This window comes from Lepisma saccharinum, chromosome 16 (assembly GCF_977018435.1).
Source record: "Lepisma saccharinum chromosome 16, izLepSacc3.1, whole genome shotgun sequence".
Lineage (NCBI taxonomy): Eukaryota > Metazoa > Arthropoda > Insecta > Zygentoma > Lepismatidae > Lepisma > Lepisma saccharinum.
The window spans coordinates 7,127,914-7,152,677 of NC_139244.1; the positions used below are offsets into that span (position 1 = coordinate 7,127,914).

Genomic DNA, 24,764 nt, shown 5'->3' on the forward strand with positions numbered 1-24,764 from the left:
GCAATTCAGAATACCACTCGGCTCTTTGTTGAAAGCACCCACCCCTTCTTCGCTAGACCTTTTCTTGTAGGAAAAGGGTCAAAGCTTTCCCTGACCAGTTTGTACCCTAGAGAAATTACAATACCCTGTCCCCTGGCTACCTGTCCTCCGCTACAAATAATTTTTAAAATCATGAAAGTACAAGGCAAAGCTTACTGTATGGGGTGTGCAAAAACCATCCAAGACAGACTTACTAAGAAACATAAGTAAACCCAAGGACAATGACCTCACAGTACAGTTTAACCAAGATGAGAAAGCCAGTGGCGTGCCAAGGGGGGTTGGTGGGTCATAAGCCCCCTTACCCCTTAAGACCAGTATTCCTATAAAAAAAGAACGTCCAAGGCAGGAAAAGATAGCAAAAAATGGGAGCTGCCAACGTTTACGTAACCTCCCTATCGAAAATCCTAGGGCACGCCACTGGAAAAAGTCCCAGTAGCGCTGCAGTCGAAATTTCAACAGCAAGCGAGAGAAGGAAACGTGGGGAGTGCAATCAGCTATTTCCTGCCCTTGCGTTGCCAAAATGTACGGCATTCTTCAACATATCGTCATCAGCTTTAGTCAGCGCCAAGTGTTTGTATAATCAGGAAGTGGAAAATATACTGATCGAAAATAAAGGCGTAATATTTAATGTCGTTAATTTTTTTGACAACTAAATATGCAACACGGGGCCACTCAGGCGCAAGCGAAAGGGAAGCGATAGAAGAAAACAAATGACTGTCCATCATAGCGATGTTAAATACATTTTTTCCCGTGGCAGATAAAATAAAATTACATACCCATAGGGAGGTGGCTGATGAAAATCGCCGAAGCAAATTCAACGTTATAGAACAGAAGAGACAGCAAGCATTTTAAACCATTTATTCGAAAGTATCGCACTGTTGAAGTATGTGCCACTTTATTTGAACAAGAGTGCACAGTCACAGTGGGTTGTAATAAGCGCATTGACTTTCATCATCCATCGCCGCGATCAAAAAATACTCTATATTGACCTTGAACGGTTCAAGAAACAACAAACAAAGCATTTTAAACTGCCTGTACTTGCCTTCAGAGTTGTGTAAATCATTCGTGTGATATCAAATTATTCGCACTTATTTTCCACGCTGTTACTTCCACAATAGAAAAGTGATACTACGCTGTACTCTATAAGAAGCACATGCACACAGCAAACAGTTTTCCTTTCAATGGAGGCTAAAAGTACACAAAGCGATCGATAAGGTTTAATATTAGGCGTTACTAAATCTGAAACAAGACTTTCGTGACCTGACAAATATAACATCAATATCTATGTTTAGAAGAGAACGTTTATACATTGACAAATCAATGGGAGAATTATAAGAGGCACACGGAAGAGTAACATTAGCATTGTCTCGAGGAAAATGCGGAAGGCAGCAGCTATGAAATACTCTTTCGTGATAGGCTTCCATGTTGTTTACTACTGCAAGTACACTCCTGTTCATAAAAAGTGGCACATTTTATACGGTTGGACAGTTGAAGTGCATGCCACGTTATCTGAACAGTAGTGACAGTGGGATCCACTAGTATTGCCCGGCAAATTGTCCATTACTATTTTCATTAATTTTTCTTTTACATACTATGTATTTTTATGTATGCTGGTGCAGAAGTTGTCAACAGCTTTAATTCTTGAAGCACTTATTGGGTCAAATAAAGTGCACGACCATGGTGATGGACAATTTGCACGGTAATACTCATGAATAACACTGTACAAGGTTGATTGTTACTGTGGCACATTTCGGCTTTATCGAGTGCATTTTGATTTAGCTCGGTGAAGTCAAGATTTGTTATTAATTCAGGAATATGGGCAACGCTTGTTAGAGGTGCATTTAAAGCAAACAGAAAACCAAATACTAATTATGTCCCAACGCAAATGTTCATTACATATCTTTGGTATTTGAATACGTGACAATTTCCTTCCTTCTTGCTGCTTGGTACAATGCTTTTACAGGTTGTCATTGGCTTAGTAACATGTTACCGAAAATAAATGAGTAATTGTTACTTTAATGAATTCAGAACTGGGGGATTTGTTTTCCAGGATAAAGCATGGGTTGTTGTGTTGTTTTAAAACTTGTGCGCGCGAACTTTCAATGGAAAACTAGAGAGAACAACACATGCGATACTTACATAAACAATTGAATAACAAAATAACGACAACGCTTCACCTTCATTGACCGATTGATTGTAATGGTTTATTGTACATGGCGTTTGTTTTGTGCCACTTCGCGATGAGAATGAATGATAAGATGAAACTGATTGAGGGACAATCACAAACACACATGGACGGCACAAGCGCCACAGACGAATATACTGGCTGCGAGCGCAGACGCCTGAGCCTCGTTAGTCTGCAAACTGCAGCCTGCGTGGTACAGAGATTGACATTGGGGTGTCTTCATAAAGGGTCACCCCGCGAATTGAAGCAATAAAAAACTTGCCTTACTGAGGCTTTGAACTTAGGATCCCCTGGCTTCGTATTGTATTCGAGTATCATTTTAACTTTGTACAAGGGCAATATTATAATAGAAATTATGTATAATAGCACGCGCATTAAGTTTTGGAACTGGGGGTAGGCCTGTAATCGTTACAGATTGCTTCCCCCCATGGCGTAGCGGTAACACTGTCGCCTTGTAATCATAGAGTTCAGAGTATGATCCCTGGAGAATGCACAATGGTTCGCATCCCAAGTTAAACTGTAGATCCAGTTCGAATTAGCATACCTAGCGTGGAGGACAAACTTTTTGAATATTAATGTTATATTTCGGTGTGTGTACCCCCAATTGTAAACAAAGGAAAATATGAGAAATGACAAATGTGTGATCTTGCACACAGTCAATGACCAGGGATCATCTGGAAATAACCTTTTTCTTGTCTTATAAAACTTGCATTTATTTTGACAAAACAAATTTCAGTGATCGTAACTAGAAATGAACCACTGTTACATCCCTACATTTACGTTACCATATTCATTTCCATGCAATAATATATCAATCGTTCTCAATAAAATTATTATTATTACTGCAAGGTAAGTGTGTGAAACAAACATTAACTCACAATACAGCATATTGTGGCTACAATTCGGGTGCCACTTTGTCCTGTCAAGTCTTGGATAAAAGCTACGGTTGGTGAAAAGAATCCACAATCAAAATATAATTGCAATGCGAAACGTTAATTACAGAAATTCCATGCAAAAATTAAAGGGTATTTAAATCTGGATGTTCAGACGAATCGACCAATCCAATCCAAATTCCCGTTGTATAAAGTTATTAATGAACGTCGAGTGTGATGTGCACAAAATATCTGCTGCACACGTATGCTCCTGAAACTACTTCAAGTGCAAGCTTTGAATCGAATACCGTTCCACAGTGTGAACACGACTGCTTGAAAGTAGGACTCTGTCTGTTCGAGACAATGTATGCGAACAGATTGTGCTGGTCAGGAAGTCTGGATCCGTTAACGTTTTTAAAAAACCAAAACTTAAAACCCACGCGTGTGGTTGCATGGAGCTTCCTTCCGTGGTTATTTTTGGAGGGAAACAGATTTGATAACAGACTTAAACCACAGATTCAAAACACGATCAGTATAAGAACGTTGACTAAATAGTATAATTCACTAGAATCGACATGTATGAAAGCATGACAATGAACAATTAAAAAATCCTTACCTGTTTATGTAAGTATATTTCCGGAATGAATGGATGCGAAGAGGCTAGGTTAGTTCGCTTCCGCAAATGAAAGACACATTTTTGATTTTAGACACACACAACAAACAACGATTTCACACACTCACACGATTACAGGTACACTAGCAACGTAATACAACTTCGATATGTAATGTCGTGAGTACCATCTTGGCTAACGACAGTCCTTTTTCGTGTTCCTATCGAAGACGCAACAGCGAGAGAGAGAAGTTGAACCGTGTTGTCGGCTCACAGTTTCGTATCTGCTGCTACGTGTCGCATGAGTCAGCCGGGCCTGGACTACATTCAGCTGCTATCGGCTTTGCACCGGAGGGGGAAGTGGAATCAGTTCGCATCTTCGTAGTCTTGAGAGGCAGGGTTGGGAGTAGCGGGTTAGATAACGAACCCGTTATCTTTCTTTTTCTTTCTATAATGATAACATTTTTCTTACAGCTTGGAAGATAAGAATACTGAACAACAACAGATAATAAACCAGTATAAATATATAATTTATGAACTGCATTTGTACTTTCGTTGCTCGTATTTGTGTTTGGTTTACGTCGTCTTTCTGACACTTTTGGCTAATCGCATGATGAGAATAAGTGGCGATTAGATGAGAGTGGTGAAGGGGCACCAGGTACGTCGTTGAGGGGGAACGGGGAGGCACTGGCCCACTTAAGCATTCAGATGAACCCCCTAAAGTTCCATGGCTAATAGGAAAATTTGCGTTAATATTTAAAAAAGCAAAAAAACTATAAATGGTTCATTTAAAAAACTTTGCATTCACTTTACAATATTAAATTGGATGAACAAGGAATAATAATATTAATAATATCTTTATTTGGCTGGCGAGTTTCAATTATAGGTTGCCTTTACCACAAGAAATCAACCCTTTTGTTTTGCGCACTTCGACAGGTCACACAGTACAGGAATTCCACAGAGGTTTATATTGGGGCTGCGTCCAGGCGCCAGAGCGTCGTTCGCCTGCAACACACGATGTACTGTGTGGAAGAGAGGATTGACATTTGAGTACCTCCGCAAAGTTCACGTGTATTTTGGTTCCGCAATCGAGAGTTCGTGGGTTCGATTCCCCCTGTCGAGGGGAAAGTGATTCGGATCTCTGTACACTCTGTCCGGGGAAGCGAAAACAAATCTCTGCGCAGGTAGTGACTCAAGATGGCTCGACCGATGAACGCGTGAGAGGGGAACACGCAGTCGCAGCTACCCAGTCATTTGCAGCAGCGCTCATTGCTTTGCTCCACCCAGTCGCTTTCTCCCTTTCCATGCCGTTATGCGCGACCTTCCTCTACGTAGGCCCCACTCGGTCAGGCCAGGACTCAAACTTGAATCATCAAAAGGAAGATCTTTAATTGATTTGCATTATTTTACTTCTCTTCTTGTGCCTCTTTTGCGAAGATGGCCATGAGTGATGATAAGATGAAATTGACGAATGGACACTCACAAACATCCATGCCCAGGCCAGGATTCGAACCCGGGACCCCTGGCATCGCAGCGCGATGTGCTAACCACTCCTCCACGGGGGCTGGAAGGAAGATCTTTAGTCCAATGCCTGCAACTGGACCGCGAGTATTGCCACGAACGCTAGAAGGTTATGGAAGTTCTGCTCCACCATTCTCGATCTCGGACATGACGGAAACGATGTGATGAGCACCGCGCTCCGTCCACAATTTCGACCTAAGCAGAGACTGAGTGAACTCCAGAGGCACTTATTGGATCGGAAAATTCCCACCAGAGATCCTGGTCCCTTGCGCGCCAGCCAGACATTCCACCGACTGAATCATCACAGTTTATGTGTGTATCACTTGAAGAGATCCAACATTGAAGATTAACAGTCAACTCTTTATTTTTGTATATCAACCACCACAAAAAATACAGGGTAGCGGCGGAAACGCGAAGAAAATGAAAACGCTCAGCACAAAAGTAGGCGTGAAATGAACAACTGCTAACATCGGTGGCGGAGTGGTTAGCGTGATACGCTACTAAACGAGGATCCCCATGGTCATATCCTGTTTAAGGCATGGATGCGTGTCATTGTATTTGTCACATGAACCATTTCATCAGTTCGTCGTTTATCCTTATCATCGCGATTGAAACAGACCAACAGAAATGGTACCGAGATTGTACACTCCTGTTCGCATAAAGTGATGCATTGTATAACGTCGACAGTTGAAGTATTGTCAGACCTTATAAAATGTGCCACTTTATGTGAACAGGAGTGTACAAGTCTTGCAGTTTCATCTCGTATAATGAACGAGGAAGAACCTTGCCTCATTCTCGGTCTCGTCCTAATCTCGTGTCGTCTGGTTTGCGTCTGGAAATAATAGACCCAAATAGCTATATACCACCAGAAACTTTCTTTCTGTATGCTGGAACAAATAGCACGGTAAATTAATTTTGATTTCATAAATATTCACATCACGCGGTAGTCTATTCCGTATAGGGTATCTGACTGCTATGCGAGAGATGCAGGTTCGATTCCCTTGATGGGTGTTCTCACGTGGTAATGTCACTGCAGAAAAGCTACTTTAGTGCTCGCCCCGAATCCAAGCAACTTTGGGGGTAAAGATGAAAGGAGCGTGGTGCTGATCGCAGCACCTCCGCTAGGCCGTGAACGGTATTGTATGGTGCTGTATGGCACAGTGCAATGCACATTCATATATTCATATTTTACGTTCTAATTTATCAGTGTCAAAGTCGATTACATAAAACAACTGTTTCTAAAACACGATAATGTTCTCCGCACGCACGACAAGTTGATCAGCGAAAAATTCCAACCCTGTTGTCCTCGCCAGCTGAAATCCTCCTGCCATGGAGTGACAAGAACTTCCTCATTCTTGTTTTAGGCACGGGACGAACAGAGCTACCCAAATTGTTGTGCAAACTATTCTGAAACGTAAACGAAATCATTTCCGCCTTTTCTGGACTTGCAATGTTGCACGAAAAGAATGCACGATATGTCATCTTCTATTCATGCGAGAGACCTGTGAAATGACCACGTGTCTCTCGGGATATTAGCCAGGTCAGGTCCGAGCATTTGAGAGCTAACCTCACTCTCATTCTCATGGAATCAGTCCCTGAAGATGAGAGCGACATTCGCCGCGAGGAAAGCTTCAGGAATTGGAGCTTTAAAGCTGCGGAAGTGCGACGATTGCGATATTTTCAAGACTTGCGAAAAACGATTCACTGTTTTGAGCAGTGGCGTATACATAGGCGGGAGCTTTTGCTTTGGGGGGCCAGACTCTGGGAGAAGCATATGATGAACCTGAGGGTTATTGAATATCCCCTAGTTTATAAGGGATCCGGAGGCCTTCCCCCCCGGAAATTTAAAAAGAAACAACTTATAAACACTGAGTTCTAGGCCTTTTAGATTTCAAAATGTTAAATTTCCTCGCTTAAGTAAACAAATATTAATTAGTAGATATATTGGTTGTCAGTTTTAAAAGAAGCAAAACAGTACGATTATTGCATTTTGCATTTCATTATTTTTTTTATTGATACAATACTCGTATTACTTTAACAAAGTTACGGTACAATAGTAAGCTTCAGAAATTTTAGAAAAAATAAATTGAAAAGTTCTTTTGATGCCTCAGCAGTAACTGTTGACTCAACACGAAGTAATTTTACGTTTTTCTTTCTTCAAACTGTACACATCAATCAAATCGTCTAAGACCCGCTATTGCGGCACAATTACCGCACGTGCCATCATGCCAAACGTAAAGATTTACGGTATGGCTTCATAACAAAAATGTAGTAACTGAACTTAATCATGTGTTATTTGTTTAGTATTTTGTAAGTTGAGGGGGCCAGGCCCCTCCTGGACCCTCCAGAACTCCGCCTATGGGCGTATACTGAGTCCAAGATCTGGGCTATCCCACTATGTCACGTGGTCCTAGGCTATGAATGGAAATAAGTTTACCAACTCCTAAGAAATCAGGTTGCCAACTCATAGGAAATCAGGTTGCCAACTCATAGGAAATCAGGTTGCCAACTCTTATGAAATCAGATTGCCAACTCTTATGAAATCAGGTTGCCAACTCATAGGAAATCAGGTTGCCAACTCTTATGAAATCAGGTTGCCAACTCATAGGAAATCAGGTTGCCAACTCTTATGAAATCAGGTTGCCAACTCATAGGAAATCAGGTTGCCAACTCATAGGAAATCAGGTTGCCAACTCTTATGAAATCAGAATCTCCATCATTTTACTGATATGAATCATTTGATTTACAATTTGTGATCGATTTTTCTCCTGTATTTTATTATCTAGACTTCAGGCTTCGCAGACAGCCTAACTAGCCTAGAATATACGCTCCTGGTTTTGAGTTAATAAGTGGGAGAAAATGAGAGTTAAAGGTGTCGTCCGACGCAGAAAGAAATAGGCAGAGAATAAAGATAAAGAAATAAAGAGGAAAGGGAGATACAGAATAAGAGAGAGAGAGAGAAATGGTAAAAGGAAAGAGTAAATGGTGGTAGAGATGAAGAAAGAAATAATAGATAAGAGTAGTGGGGTTTACGGTACGGACAGCGCAACTTTTAAGTGTAGAAAAGGCGAGGCTATTTGATTGAACAATCAGATTTGCTTATACTTAAAACAAGGCCAAGAGAGGCCTATACCCCAATTTTTCAGGTGTGATATGCTCTGATTTTTAAGAAATTCTGAATTTCTAGTGTAGAAAAGGCGAGGGCTCAACAGATAGATTTACCCGTACTTAAGACAATGCCAAGAGGGGCCTATACCCCTTCTTCCAGTGTGATATGCTCTTAATTTTAAGAATTTTGAATTCTAGTGTAGAAAGGGTGAAAGCCTCTCAGACAGATTTGCTTATACTTAAAATTAAGCCAAGTTCCCATATGATCTTATTGCTTATAGCGTGTTTTTCTGTCAAAATCCCAGGAATTGAATTTTAGTGTAGCTCAGATTGATTCTGCCATGTATATTAATATAAAGCTTATAGTTACTGGGTTCTGAGGCCCAGTGGAGTGTGGTGCATGGTTTTTATTGCCTTGCAATCAGGAGGCCCCTGGGTTTGAGTCCTGATAAAATGTGAAGCCTCTCCTGATGGCAAAATGTTAATATTGTTGCTTTGTAAGCAAAAGGCTCGGGTTTGAGTCCTGATAAAATGCAAAGCCTCTCCTGATGGCAAAATGTTAATATTGTTGTCTTGTAAGCAAAAGGCTCGGGTTTGAGTCCTGATAGATTGAAATATATACAACTGCCCACACATAAGATATTCACTGCTAGCTGATAATACAGTTGAGGTTTGTATGTTGTACAACAGGATAATAGAACAAATATCTTCTAGAATTGCTCCGTGACTCTCTCATTTCTTACATCATAAACATATGATTTTTCACCTATGAGAATAACACTACAAATGGTGTCATCAGGTAATGCCTCATGGAATTCACAGATAATTTTAATGTTTGTCCTGTCATTAACCACAACCTGTTTTCTTTTTGAAGTGTTGATTACAAACATGGGTCTCTGTGTCTTGAATTCATCTGGTGAATAATACATGTCAGTACTGCCTGTAGTGACTCTCTTGAAAGCCGAAAATGCCTCATATAATTTAAGAAAATCATCCTTGGACATGTCTAAATTATAATTTTCTCTAGGAAATACCTCATTTCTGCCATTTTTAAGATATATGTTCTTGATGTTGCAGTTATCAAATCTACTTGAATTTTTTTCCTGATTGTTGTGTCTTCCAGTCTGAAACAGTACCACTACAAAATCAGGCATGTCGTATTGAATGCTGGAGAATGAGTTTGTAGCATCAAACTCATAATATGTGCCAGATGCGGGCTTCTGTACAGATTGATATGTGTAAAATTGCAGAGGAATCTGTGGATTTTTTACTATATCTGCTTTGTGTTTAAGAGCGTAACTGGCCTCATATTCAACAACTGGGATTCTTAACTCCATAGTCTGAATAATGCATTTTCCTGCATCAGGTAAGGTATTAGGCAGAGCTTCCCCTGTAGAGTTTAATGTGCTGTACCTCATCAAAGCATTGTTATCATTTGCAGCTCTTCTAAATGTAATTCTTAACCCCCCCTTCCACATAATATCTTTGTAATCCGAGAAGAATCCTGGCAATAGGCGCATGGGGAACAGCACTGTGTGATTTTTAGATAATATTTTATCACCAGCCTCAAATCCCCCTATTTTGTAGTATGGAGCCTCGGTTTTGGATAATTTTAGTGTGGCCAAAGCTGTGGAGGTAATGCCGGGATAATCTATTCTGTTTATAACAACGCCATGCTTTCTGATCTCAATTTCAGAGAACAGATGCGGCACAAAATTATCTACCAGTCTTATATTTGAATTTGCAGGGTAATCTGTACCATCGAGCTTTACAACATCAAATTTGATGTATAGATCTGCTCTGTGAGGGTGTATAAAGCCGTCCCCTACATCAAGATCAACCTCGATTTCCGTGTTGGGTTGATTTAAATTTGCAAATGTCCTCCTGTTTGGAGGGAATGATTGTAGCTCATAACTCTCAATATTTTCCATTGTATGTATTTTTATTTAAATGTTAATCTCTATGATAGCAGTTGTTGTGGCTCCAGCAAAATCAACTAATTCTTCTTTTTCATTAGTGACCATCAATTCAATGTAATCTATTCTGTTGTGGCACACAGGAAAATATAATGTTGGGGATGGATTGTAGATGATGGGCTCCATGAATTCGGAATTAGGCTTGAATGTTGCAATGATGCCAGTTTGTTTGTGAGTGCCTATGCCATTTGATTTGGTGATCATACCCTCGGCCACATTACAGTGAATATTCAGAGTCTCTATGGCTAAGAATTTGGGTATATTCATAGCAGTGTGTTTGATGGCCGGTTCAAGTTTTGTGTTGTTCTCAAATCCTAACAGCTCTCCTATAGTACCCAGATGCACTGTTTCTGTAGCAGACACAATCTCTACTCTGTGAGTGACAGAATTTTGAGTTAATACTATACCTCTGGGTAATTGAGCATTTAGAGTTGACAGATTATACTGCCCTGGAGTGATGACAATTTTTTGATCCCCTACTGCAATTGTGTTGTTGTGGTGTGTAATATTAGGGATCAAGTACATGCCGTAAAATGCTCTGAGAGCTATTGTTTTGGGATACACTATGTCATCATGCAATTTGAGTTTCAATATTGAATTTTGGCTGGTGAGATGGAATACCCCCATGATGTTTTAAATACCACAAGGCTTTTTGAAAATTTTCAATTGATGGTTTATTTATTTGAGACATATATCTGAGAACAGATAAACACAAATGTCCGCAATTAACATCTTTGAAGTTTTGAACACGGGCATTATTGTAATAAAGATTAGATGAATTTAGATATTTCATTAAATTTTCAGGTGGAACACCTCCAAATGAATCAAACACAAATGCCTCATTGTTTAAATATTTAAGATAACAGATCCAGTGAGTGCCCTGATTTTTGTACTCATCCAAATTAACAATGCCACACTCTTTGTTGAGTGGTTGTTCCGGTAAAGAATCAGACATGTACACACCTCTAAAATGTTTGATGCCCAGTGGCTTGATCAAAGCTTCAATATCTTGGTTTGTAAGCGGCTCTTGTTTTTTTTAAACTTACTCATGGCTCTCTTAACACCTTTGCCTTTTTTCTCCATGGCCAGGTTATGGCGCCTCTGCTCATCTAATTCTGCCCTATTTTTCTTGGCATCTATTACTGTTTTTGCTATGGCAGCTGATCCCCCGGCCAAGCTCCCCACAGCCCCGAGAGCAGCTAAGATGGCAGGGATGGTAAATATGAAACCCCCCACATGTGATTTTTTTCTTGATTGCTGTAATTTTTTTAATTGGGGGGTACTAAGTAACAATTTCATACCATGGCCCTTTGCAATACAAGAACTTTTTTTCTTGCGCTGCTTTTTGGTTAAAAGGCTGTCAATAGTTTTAAGAGATTTGAGACCTGCATAAGGTATTTGATACATAACACCCTTGGCCTTCATTGTAGGTTTATTATATATATATTCACAGCCCCCACCCCAGTTTTTGTTTGGTGCTCATAGCTATGGTGGTTCCCAATGCTGCTATTTTTTCACTCAAAGAAGCATCTTTGCTTACAAATCTACCAAATGCAGCCTCTTCTAATTTCTTGTCTGCAACATGTCTCTTGTCAAGATCAGTATGCGTGTTGTATGCTATGTCATGGTCTCTACAAGCAACATCTAGGGGATTTACACCAGGATCACCTCTGTTTAATCTATGATCCAATTTTGTACCGGGACCACAATACTGATAGCCTGGAATGTGTAGTTCAAATGGCAGCTTGTTTATAATGTCATTAACAAGCCCCCGACCCTCAGAAATATTCCAAAATTTAGGGGGTAGAGTATTAATAATTTTTATGAGATATCCAATCCCCTTAGGGTCATTCACTATAAAATTAGACAATTTTGTGCTTATCATGTCCATAATTCCAACCTTTTCATTGTAAAAATTGTGGTTGCCAGCATTTTCCTCCCCAGCTATCACCAGCAACCTATCTACAAGTTTCCTGACATCATCAACCCACACAAATTCTTTAGGCAGGGTGTTGTATTGTTTGATTCCACTGCCAGTCTTGATCTGTGACCATATGGGCTTGATTAAATTATTGTATTTTGCCCCACTGCTCGACTTGACTCTTTTTTGTGTGGGATCATTGTTCTGGTATAGAGCATCTGATTTTATTAATATTTCTTTGTAATGTTCATAATCTTGATCTGTATAGCTGCCAGGCCTTTTCCTAGTCATCAGTTCCCACAATCCAGGTGTTCCGGGGTACTTAACAAAACCACCTTTTTCTCCGAGACGAGATTCTGAATATACAATTATATCATCTCCCATAAATGTTACTCTGAAATTGCCAATTCTATGAATGATGCTGCCGTCAAGCTCTGTGTCAGCATATAAGCCAAACACCTCATCTTTGTTGTCTTTAGGTGTAGTTAAATATTTTTGAGCAAGAAGACCCAATTCAATAGGATCCTGTGTAGCTTCAATTCTTCTAGGAGCAACAGGACTAGGTGTATGAATACTGGAAAGTGGGGTGAATGGATAATCTAATATGTTCCTTGCAGCTACAGGCACGAGCTCCGTGATCAAATCTTGATTCTGCTCTGTAACAGTTTTGATATTCTTACCTAAATTATTAATAGCATCAATTACAGGCTGTTCTGTTTGTTTGTGTTTTTCATAAATTCCTCGGTTCTCTGATTTCCATCCCTTGAATCTTTTTACAAGATAATCTCTTAACTTAAGATCATCAATGATTGGCCTTTTCATGGTTATTTATATACGTCTCAACGTCTAGAAAATCGTTGATTTTATTTCTGTATTTGCCGCTACTGGGTGTTCTTGTCATATCAATTGTGACAAACCCATAACTGTCCTGGTTCCAGCACTTGCTGCAAAACTTGGAAAAATCATTGTAGCTCAAGTCCCCACCTACATATTCATCATGTATGTGTTTGAGGTTGGTATGATCTTGATGAAACACACATATAAAATTGCTGTTGTCCCGGATCAGCTGCTTCGGTATTTTTGAAAAAGTCTGTGCCAGGTAGAAGCAATCAATGTTTTTGTGCCGCCCCTGTGTAAAGAAATTTCTAACCTTGTTTTGATTATCCAGTATAATGTCATCAAACACAACAACAGAATTATCGAGACATTCGTGAAGTGGCTTAACATCTGGTTCAAAAGTGGCTATATCCAATCCATCATATAGCTTCATCAGCTGCTGATATTTTAATTGTTCCAAGCTCTTAGAGAAAACATACAAGTGCCTGTTTTTCCAGTCTAACCAGTTGGGGGCCAATAAAAAATTATCAACCATTAGTGTAGTTTTACCACAAGCAGATGGCCCAACAATAAGACATCTAATATTATCAGGCAGCAAGTTGCCATTTCTCTTATTCTGTTGTTCAGGTTCTGGCAGCCTCTTTATAACATCCCAGGTGCTCATATTATCACTTTGTCTGCATCGATCCAGCTGTTTTCCGGATGACCCAGCCATTTGACAAATAACTTGTTGCCTTTTCTGCGGATAATTTTTTCTATGAGATATGTGTCAGGCTGTTTAGTTTTGCTGAGCTCTTGTTCATAAAATCTGCCTTTGAGAATTTCTCCTCGGTGATCTTTTATTATATATGTGTTAAGGGTCCCGGGTTTAACTTGAACCACTGTAAATAATTCAGTGCTCCAGTTTCTTGTAAAGCCTCTTTTGAATAAGTGCTTATATTTGCTGATTCTTACTTGATCACCCACCCTGTATTTGGCCTTTCTTGTTGTTGGCTGGTATCTAGGATAATAAACAGTCCTGATCAATTTTTGCTCATCAGATGAAGTTACTTCAGAGGGTTTCATGTTGATTGTGGAATGGACCGAGTTGTTATATTTATGTAGAAGTTCTGGAAGAATATTAATCCATTTATAATTACCCTGAAGTGTGAATTGTTTATACATAAGATTTTTTAAGGTTCTGTTGAATCTCTCTACAATTGAGGCCTTGAGGTCACTGTAACTCGAGTAATGTTTTATTGCCTGGCTTTTAATAAATTGTTGAAACACTGAATTATAGAATTCTTTGCCATTATCTGTTTGCAAATAGCGCGGTGATCTTCCTGAATGATTGATGATTGTCCTGAAGGCTTCTGTAACACATGTTCCAGTCTTGGATTTGAGTGGCACAGCCCAGGCAAATTTTGAAAATGTATCTATGACAGTGAGTAGATATTTGTAGCCCTTGTTGATTTTGTCTAAGTTTTTCAACTGTCCAGTTGCCATTTCAATCAAGTCGCTCTGCCATAAATCATCTATGCCCTTTGTGACTACTGGGAGTCTCTTAAAATTATGTCTGGCCTGTCTGTGTAATTCATCAACTATAATTTCTCTAGACATAATATGAAAACAAGAATATTGCAACTATGGGGTGTTCAGCAGCTGATACTGCAGGATTTTCTAAATATAATTTGTCCCCTATTTGTATTTTAAATTCCAAAGTGCCATCATCTTCAGTATATGCTGTTTCTAATGTATTGGGGTCTGTAAAATCCTCTAACTCTACACTGGTGATTTTCACTTTGTTCTCAGCATTTGTTATTGATAAGGTAGGGTAGTGGTGTGCCTGTGGCTGATGCCAATATTTGATCTTGATTGGTCTCAATGTGCCCCCAACAAAAAACTGGTAATAAAATTGTGCAGGGGACAGCATATATATTTTGCCACCTGGTGTAAATGGTGAGTCATATTCTTTGTTGGGGATGCTGTACAATTCAAGAATTACTGAATGTTTTGGATTCTCGATTATGCCGGTTATTTCCTTTTCTGCTGTAAGCAATCTGCTTGTTACAGATTCAAAGTGCTCATTGATGGTCCTAACAACATCATCGTAGCCTGGCTTGATCTTTATGTCCACAGCAAGTCTCTTGTATTGTTGTACAATCTCTTGAAGCTGGGTGGCAAAAACAGACAGAGCATTTGCTTGATTGGATTCCATGGTCCCTAGCTGTTGCTTGATATTAGCTACAATTTGTTGCAAATTTTCAATAACTGCCAATTTTGAATTTTGAGCAGTAAGATAATGGACCTGTCTTCTGATATCCTCAAACAGGGCATGCAGTTCATTAATATGTTGATTGGTTGGTAGAGTGGCCACTGTCTGAGTGAGATGTTTGATCTCTGTCTGGATATTCTTGATATCTTCTGATTTCAATATCCTATTCACTGCCCTCTTAATATTTTTAAGTTCCTGTGATGTGGGAAGATTTGATACTGTATTTTGCAAAGATTCAAGTGCCAATTTCACATTATTTAATTCAGATGCATCAGCCACATTTTGCATAGCATTTTGGAGCAGGGCTATATCTGCCTGAGAGGGTGTTGATTGTTGTAAAATTTCAAGTTTTGTTTGGATATCATCGATCAAGTGATGAAAATGTGACAGCTCAGATTCAGTGTTGAGGTTTTCAAGCTTTGTGATTTGTTGCTGGACACTAACAAGAGTATCTACAATCCCAGGCAGGCGAGTTTCTTGTACATTTGCCAAATCACTTTGCACTGCTGCTATTGTACCTTCAAGATGGGTTATGGTACTTTGAATTTTTCCAAAATCTTCATATGTTTCGAGTTGCAGCTTAATATTTGCTACACTCCGAGTTATTGCATTCAAAGCATCAGAAGATGGCAAATTGTTCATAAAATTTTCAAGTGTCTCAATTTTTTCTTTAACCTCGGCTATGGCATTGTGTAGAGGATCCAGATTAGGTATCTGGAGTGACTGAATCTGTTCTTTTAGAGTGGAAATGACCAGATCAAAATCTTCCTGTGATTTTATGCTTTTGACAATTGTTTGGAGCTGTGCCTGGACATTATTTATCTGCTCTTCCAATTGTTGCTTCAATTGCTCAGAGTTGTTAGCCTGGGTCTTAAATTTGGCTTGAAGAGCTGCTACAGCTTCTTCTAAACTTTGAAAATTATCTAATGTTGCCAAATCAGTATATTTCTGAAGCAGCACTTTGAGTTCGGAATCAATTTTAAGGAGAGGGTCCATGCATTGTGATTGTAAATTTGTAATTTCTAATTGAAGACTGGCATTGAGTGTGGTTTGTAAAGCTTGTAAATCACTTCTTAATTTCTTGACTCTGACATCAAGCATCAGAATCTCATCACTGTGATCTTCATGTCTTGTATGGCCAAATATATCATTAGGCATTTTCTTTTAGTGGTTATTTATTATAGAGTATCTGATTCTTAATTCTATAAAAAAGGGTATAAGTTTGTCATAAGATCCAGGGACCTCAATATATAAGCAGTCACCAGCAGAAACAGTATATACAGTGCCAGAAATCATGTTTGAGTGCTTAATTCTATAAATATTTCTCCCTATTGAAATCTTGACATCACCCTCAGGGGTTGTAATAAATTGCAATTGCCCACCTACAGGTAATTGGTAATGATTTAAATTATTGTTAAATATGTACAATGTTTTGCCTGTTTCTTCATCAACATCTGTAAGTATGCTGTTCAGATGAATAATTAACAAGCCACTCAGTTTAGACATTACAGATTGTAAATCAGGAGAGGCTTGTGGTGTGGGCAGGTCCATAATAGCCTGTTTTTTGAACCCAAATAAGTTCATAGGCATGTTTATTTATTTCAAATCATGCTCTGGAATTGGGCATTGATTTCCACTTTTCAAATCACAATGCCCCCAAGGCAAAGTATGTGTGCCACATGATAAAATGCATCTCTTATCATCATGTGGGTCCAGGGCCACTTTTGTTACAATATTTGAAGTCAGCAAGTGATTCTCACTCTGAATTCTATTTTCTGATGTTCTAATTGAATTCTGTGATTTGATGCAATTTTTATAATCTTCAAATACAAGCTCTTTTTCCACAGTAACTCTGCCAATGCCCTTGGCCTTTTTGACAACAGCACTACATGTTTTAAAACTGTACATCTTGGCACTTAACCCAGCAAATTCCACAATAACATCGCCAAGTGTCTCATCTTTTAACTTGCCAGGCACCTTTTTGTTGTGGTGTTGTTGAATCTTTGTATGTTCAGTGGTATCAAAATATTTAAACAATTCAGGCTGTGACATATCTTGATAAACATCTTCTGTTTGAATTTCAAGAATAAAACTATCCGTGTCCATGTACAATAATTTTACACGATCACCGTAAAAAGGTTTCAGCACATCATAATATAATATTAACATATGTAATTTGGACAATTCCAATATCACAGCCCCTACATAAATAGGTTTATCAAATTTGATCTTTGTTTTCATCATGTTGAAGAGTGCCATGTGCTCATCATAAATTTTTCTGTAATTGAAATTAGGCTTTGCAACCAATTTTTTGCTCCGGCTGGGGTCAGTAATTATTTTAACATCGGTATGTTTTCTGACATTTTCAATAGTTTTGCCATAGACAGAATTCACCATCAATTTAAACAAGGCCTTATCAAATTCGCTTTTTGCAGATGTTCGAAGCTCTGTATTTGTGTCAATGTATGGTTTCAGCCATTCTGAGTGCCTGAACCTCAAAACTTTGCCAACTTTGGTCACTTGAACACCATGTTTCATCAGGAACTGGAGGGTTTTGTAATATATGACATAACCCTGTTTCGGCTCCAGGGTCATCATGAGCTTCTTCTGTTTAGAACCAGGTGGACACTGAACCTCGGGAATTGGGGGCAGATCAGAAAATTTATTGTGTAAATCATCTGGAAATATCAGACCAGCCTCTAAGAAGAGGCCATATTCATTGTCATCAAAATATTTAAGATCTTCAATTTTGAAATTTTTAACCCACTTAAGCTCTGCATATGGCAGTTTTTGCATCATGGCGTGACCATAGAGGTTGTTTGCATCTACATAAAGTATATAATTTGATGGCCGTGCTGGATCATAATCAGGCATATGCTTGTTATTTGCTCTGGCATATCTCTGGGAACATTGCACCATCCCTCCTCTTATACATTTCTCCATAAACAGATACATATCTTGATCGTGGATTAGATCCAATTGCATTTTAGTTTTGAAAAACATTGCAGACCATGCTAGGCCCGGAGCACTGAAAAAATACACTGGGTCCAGTCCATAATTTTGCATGGAAGATTTTCTGAATGTCTGGATTATATCAGCTAAGAGGGTCACATCAAGTTTCAAATAAGCCATGTGATAATCACCAAATGTCTTGCATTTTAAACTTTTCCACATCAATTTGGCATGGTGATAATCTTCATCAGTAATTCCAGATCCTCTGATTTTGCTATAAAATGCTTCTTGTGGTGGCAGGGAACACTCATCAAATTTAGAAAAATCTGTAACATGGTCGTATGGATATACACCCTTCCGCCTAATTAATTTCAGGTCCTGATCTGGAAACAAGGCACGTGTGATTTTCAAGTCATCATCAGATAATTGAGTGGTCAGTGTGGCCAGGCTAGCAGATAAAAATCTGTAAGAATCAAGAAATCTTATGTGAATAGGAACACCATCAACTTTAATTATCTTGCTAATAGATATATATTTCTCATCATTTTCAGCTAAAATATTTAAATTCTGCTTCTCAAACCCCTCGTACCTGATCAAATGATGGAAATCATAATTGGATGCTCCATGGCAAAATATGGGGACAAATCTTGGTCTCTTGATCTGAATATTACAGCTATTACACAGGGCCTGTTTATATCGACCATCTGTATGAGAATGGTGATGAACCTTGATATTTGTATCTGAAAATTCACAATCACATACCGGGCATTTTTCTGCATTGTTGAAATCCTCAATCTGTTCCTCTGTTAAAGGCAACATAGGCTTTGATTTTAATAAGATGTTAGATGCTATGTCACGGCACTCATTTTCTATTCTATGTGCAAATTCTTTGATGGCATTTTTCCCCATGTATGAATATTCTTTAATAACAACACCATCCTGTACAACCATATAACAAAAACTGGAAGGTTCATGTAGCTGGTATGGCGTACTTGAAGATTCTTCTGGATCTGGGCTACAGAATGCAAGAGATTTGAGGTTCGATTCGAAATCACAGACAATATATACAGGGTGTTCCAACAAGGCTTCATACTTTTTGAATTTGCAATTTTCACTTGGATTGGGCATCACCATATGAACAGGTTTATGGTTGCCACAGTATTTCAGATGCTCAATTAACTTGTTTTTAGCAATTTCTGCATTCTCTTCCCGAACCCCCTTCACCATTTTTTGACCATCAAATACAGTTAAACATCTTCTGCACAACTTAAATATTGTATGAGTTTTGTCTAGTTGTGTTCTCACTAAAGCTTGAAGATTATGTATTAGAGTGTAATGGTATGTATCATCCTCTTCAATTAAGAGCAGATCAATCGGAATTGCAGCTTCATCATCAATTGTACTGATTCTGAGAGGTGCTATCGGGCAATTGCCAGTGGAACAAATAAATACATTAATAGATAATTGTTTGCCGTTGATGTGCCTGGCCCTTTTTTCAAATTTATCAATATTCGGAATAGACATTGGATATTCTAAACCCTTCATTGCATCGTCAAAAAGATGTTCATGGTGTTTGTAATAAGTTATTCTCTGAGGATCCCTTGAAACTGGATACAAGGCAGCTAATATACACCACAAAAAGCATTTCTGGTCGGTATTTTTTATATTGACCACGGCTCTTCTGTTTTTGATATTGGCAGGCAATGGCACATAAGTGGATCCTTGTAATGGGCTGAATTCAGAAATATGAACATATAACTTGTGTGATGAACCGCATAGGCTCCATCCTGACTCTTTTGCCGCAAATTCAGAGTGTTTGATATTTAATTGATCAATCAACCTGCCTATTATTGTGTCTGAATTTGAATTTGAATATACAGGTACAGTTTCTGTTATGTGGGGCTGTGTAAATTTTGTGCCATTTGGCTTCTTATATTGTACAAACAATTTGAGGGAGAGCTTATAAGAGCCATTTTGTGCATTTAGAATTGCCTGGAGATTAGGATTTATACTGTTCAAGAAATTCTCAATGCCGCATCTTGGCTCTGATACAAACCGGTAATCCCTAAGTTGGGCATTAAAACTGCTATGTATGGGTGCATAGCGTGGCTGCTTTGCAGGTGAAGCATTAACAGGTGCTTCGTGTTTTCTTTTCAGACCAGAAGTAGATGGTTGCGGGGGCAATGCTGATGACTGTACATAAGAATTACACTTATGCCATTTGTAATATGCCTTGCTTAATATTTTATGGCATCTTGGACATATTTTCATGGCCTTTCTGCATTTCCTAGGCTTACAAATACGGCAATGCCTAGCCCAATGAGAACTAGATATATTTTTATTACACTGATTGCAATATTTTTGTTTTGGCATTTTTTCTTGTTGTTTATTATATAAGATTTTCTGGGCTTCAATTCCAAACTTTATACTTAATAAAAATATCAGTTGGGTTCAGCAGTTAATGGCTGAGCTGGTGCTTTTATACCCAAACAACAGCAGTAACTAGGTTTTGGTGATAGTTTTGCTGATGTACAACACACTTCACCAGGTTTAAAACCTCATCTCTATATCAACTAAATACAATTCAAAATTGGATTTTGAACTGTGCAATAAATATTCTGTAAGTCTCACTTGTGTTTATATTAACAGAACAAGACAAAACCAGAATTGTATTCAGGATTGCATGTTTTCATACAAAAAAGCCATATTTTTGACAAGTTTATAAACAACAATCATACAGATATAACTTTTACACACATGGCCGAATCTGTCTGAGCAGAGGAGAAAGAAGTGTTATTCTCATAGGTGAAAAATCGTATGTTTATGATGTGAGAAATGAGAGGGTCACGGAGCAGTTCTAGAGACCCGATTCAAACACAGAAACCCCTTGATTCCAAAGCAATAATACCAACACTTTGCTGTCAGAGAGGTCCCAGACACTCTACCAGCTTTGAAACCTCAACTGTATTATCAGCTAACAGTGAATATCTCATGTGTGGGCAGTTGTACATATTTCAATCTTATATCAGGACTCGAACCCAAAGCCCCTTACAATGCAACAATATTAACACGTCTCCAAATGGAATATGCCCACATTTTACTGCGTTCTGAGACCCTTATGCAGACAAAATCCAATTTTGAACTGCCATAATATTTTCTAAGTCTTTGCCTAGGCTCATATTATCAGAATGAATTGCTTTTAGCACGAGGGGGGTACAGTTCATTGCCACTGTGTGAAAATATGTATATATCGACCACAATCTTTGTTACATTTTCCTTGTTACAGACATGTTACACGCACAGAAAGATTAATGACCTCTTCAGTGAATCACACAGAAAAATCATTATTATTCCCTTCTAGCGTCTCTCGCGTGCCGGCAAAGCACGCAAACAATTAATTATGCTTACCCGCTTCTTCTCCTATTGTATGGCTGAGCGAGTGGTTATAAAACATGAAAAAATAAGAAAATTCAGTTTTTTGTACAATATATTATTGTAAAACATTTTTACCAAGATTTCAGATTTGGGGGCTATCAACTAACAATAATTATTCAAAATCTCACTTGTGGACATATTATTTTGCCACATGTTTTCAATCTTTTATCAGGACTCAAACCCGAGCCTTTTGCTTACAAAGCAACAATATTAACATTTTGCCATCAGGAGAGGCTTTACATTTTATCAGGACTCAAACCCGAGCCTTTTGCTTACAAAGCAACAATATTAACATTTTGCCATCAGGAGAGGCTTCACATTTTATCAGGACTCAAACCCAGGGGCCTCCTGATTGCAAGGCAATAAAAACCATGCACCACACTCCACTGGGCCTCAGAACCCAGTAACTATAAGCTTTATATTAATATACATGGCAGAATCAATCTGAGCTACACTAAAATTCAATTCCTGGGATTTTGACAGAAAAACACGCTATAAGCAATAAGATCATATGGGAACTTGGCTTAATTTTAAGTATAAGCAAATCTGTCTGAGAGGCTTTCACCCTTTCTACACTAGAATTCAAAATTCTTAAAATTAAGAGCATATCACACTGGAAGAAGGGGTATAGGCCCCTCTTGGCATTGTCTTAAGTACGGGTAAATCTATCTGTTGAGCCCTCGCCTTTTCTACACTAGAAATTCAGAATTTCTTAAAAATCAGAGCATATCACACCTGAAAAATTGGGGTATAGGCCTCTCTTGGCCTTGTTTTAAGTATAAGCAAATCTGATTGTTCAATCAAATAGCCTCGCCTTTTCTACACTTAAAAGTTGCGCTGTCCGTACCGTAAACCCCACTACTGATAAGTATATGGAGAAAGCATGCAACAACAAAAAAAGAGATCCAGAGAAAGAAAAAATAGAGATTCATTCTGACTAAGAATGAAACAGAATGATAACCGAGATAAAAAAAGACAAAGGTAATGGGGAGAACTATAACATGAAGGCATTGTTGCTTCAAAATCTCGAGACTTCATTTCCCTTTACACAATCTTGCTTCATTATAGAGATTTATTTTTTAATGTGCACTGGCGTACGCACGTTTTTATTTCGGAGGGGTCTGTAATTGTAAAGATGGATAATTACATAGCTGCATTCTGAGGGTGGAATGCACAATAAAATATATCATAATTATTAAGATTGACCCGACACCCACACCAATGCTGATCCTCTTCTTGCTTCTTAACGATGCATGAAAATTGTGACAATTCAAAATATGTTAATATTTGTGTGTAAGCAACTACAGTAAAACCTCGTTAATCCGGACTAATGGGGAATAAGTTGACCGGCTTAACGAAAGTCCGGATTAACTGAAATAACCTAAAAGAACAGTAGAAAGTGCATTAGAACTCCGTATACAGCAACAAAACACGTTTATTATGGTGTATTTAACTAACTAACTAACTCCCTAGCCTTCTTAAACCCGAAGGTTCATGGCTGCAGCAACACAGGCCTTCCATCTTTCCCTATCTTGAGCAAGTTCTATATACTCTTTTCCATCCCTACCGATTTCCCTTAGGTCCATCTCAACGTTGTCCCTCCATCTTCGTCTTGGCCTTCCTACAGGTCTCTTACCATCAGGTTTCCCAACAAGAATCCTGTACACTCCTCTTTCCTCTCCCATTCGTGCCACATGACCTGCCCACCTAAGTCTTCTTGATTTAATTATTCTAATAATATCTGGACATGAATACAAATGATGTAGTTCTAAATTATGTAACCTTCTCCACTCACCTGTCTCCTCATCCCTTTTAGGTCCAAAGATTTTCCTAAGGATCTTATTTTCAAATACTCTCAATTTATGTTCCTCTTTCAATGTAAGGGACCAAGTTTCACATCCATATAATACTACAGGCAAAATTACTGTTTTGTATATTTTAACTTTTAGTTTCTTAGATATTAAAGGAGAAGACAAAAGTTTATGAAGAGAAAAGTAACACGCATTTCCTGAATTAAGCCTACTTTTTATTTCCTCTTTAATATAATTTTCATTTGTTAATATTACTCCTAAGTATTTGAATTTGGAAACTGGTTCAAACGAGTTGTTATCAATAATTAGATTTTGATTATTACCTAACACTTGGTTTCGGCCTGTAAGCATATATTTAGTTTTCTCTTTGTTAACTTCCAAACCTATCTCTCTAGCAGTTTTGAAAAATATTTTAGCATTATTCTTTATTGTATTCACATCATCCCCCAGTAAGTCTACATCATCTGCATATGCTAACAACTGAGTCACACCATTTAATTTTAGTCCTTCGTTAGTTTCTTTTACCTTCCTAACAGCATATTCTAAGGCAAAATTAAAGAGCAATGGAGATAATGCATCTCCTTGTTTTAACCCATCATGAATTGTAAATTTGTCAGACATATTAATATGGTGTATTTAAAGGTGTAAATTTGTGTGGTGGCTTAAAGCAAGGGCAGTCTGTTACGGAGCAATATGACGAATGTGATTGTTGACTTGTGGCTACATTTAAAACCTTGCATTCGGCTTTTTTTCCCTTTTGCCTGTCCCGATTAAGCGAAGTCCGGATTAACAAATTTTTACTGTATTTCCAATTATATGCATAGATTTATTAGAGTCTTGATTTAAAATATTCAAGAATTTAATAAGAATAATAAAATATCTCTTATATAATCACAAAATACAGATTTCCCACGTACTATTGGTACAAAATTAATGGAAACTTGGAATTTTGCATAATTCCCAGAATAATTATGCTCCGCGAAATTGCATTTTTGACAAAAATGGTAAACTGGGGTCATTTTAAGGGGGTTTTCAGTTACCGTTTTGGTTTCCCCGAATTCTTTACCGTTTTTCATTTTTCTTAAAATTGTGTTTCCTCAAAATTTCGGGAGGGGCAGAGCAGGGGCGCCGACTTGTCAAAATTATTGGGGGGCTCTGATCACTGAAATAAATTAAAGAATGACTCACTCTCTCCCTTTTTTAAGTTTTGATCTCAGTGTTCGGAATCACGTAAAAGCCCATG

General features: G+C 38.3%; 1 protein-coding gene across 3 annotated transcripts in view; it reads right to left on the reverse strand.

Moving 5' to 3' along the window:
* LOC146000231 (dual specificity protein phosphatase 10-like) overlaps positions 1-24,764 on the reverse strand; it is a 98,827-nt gene that overhangs the window by 37,632 nt on the left and 36,431 nt on the right. Inside the window, exon 1 of one of the 3 annotated variants that reach the window (XM_083137640.1) lies at positions 3,713-3,984. The exons of the other annotated variants lie outside the window; for them this stretch is intronic. The gene's annotated coding sequence lies outside the window, so the exon portion shown is untranslated. Of the gene's footprint in view, positions 1-3,712; positions 3,985-24,764 lie in introns of those variants that run through there. 3 annotated transcript variants of the gene reach the window in all.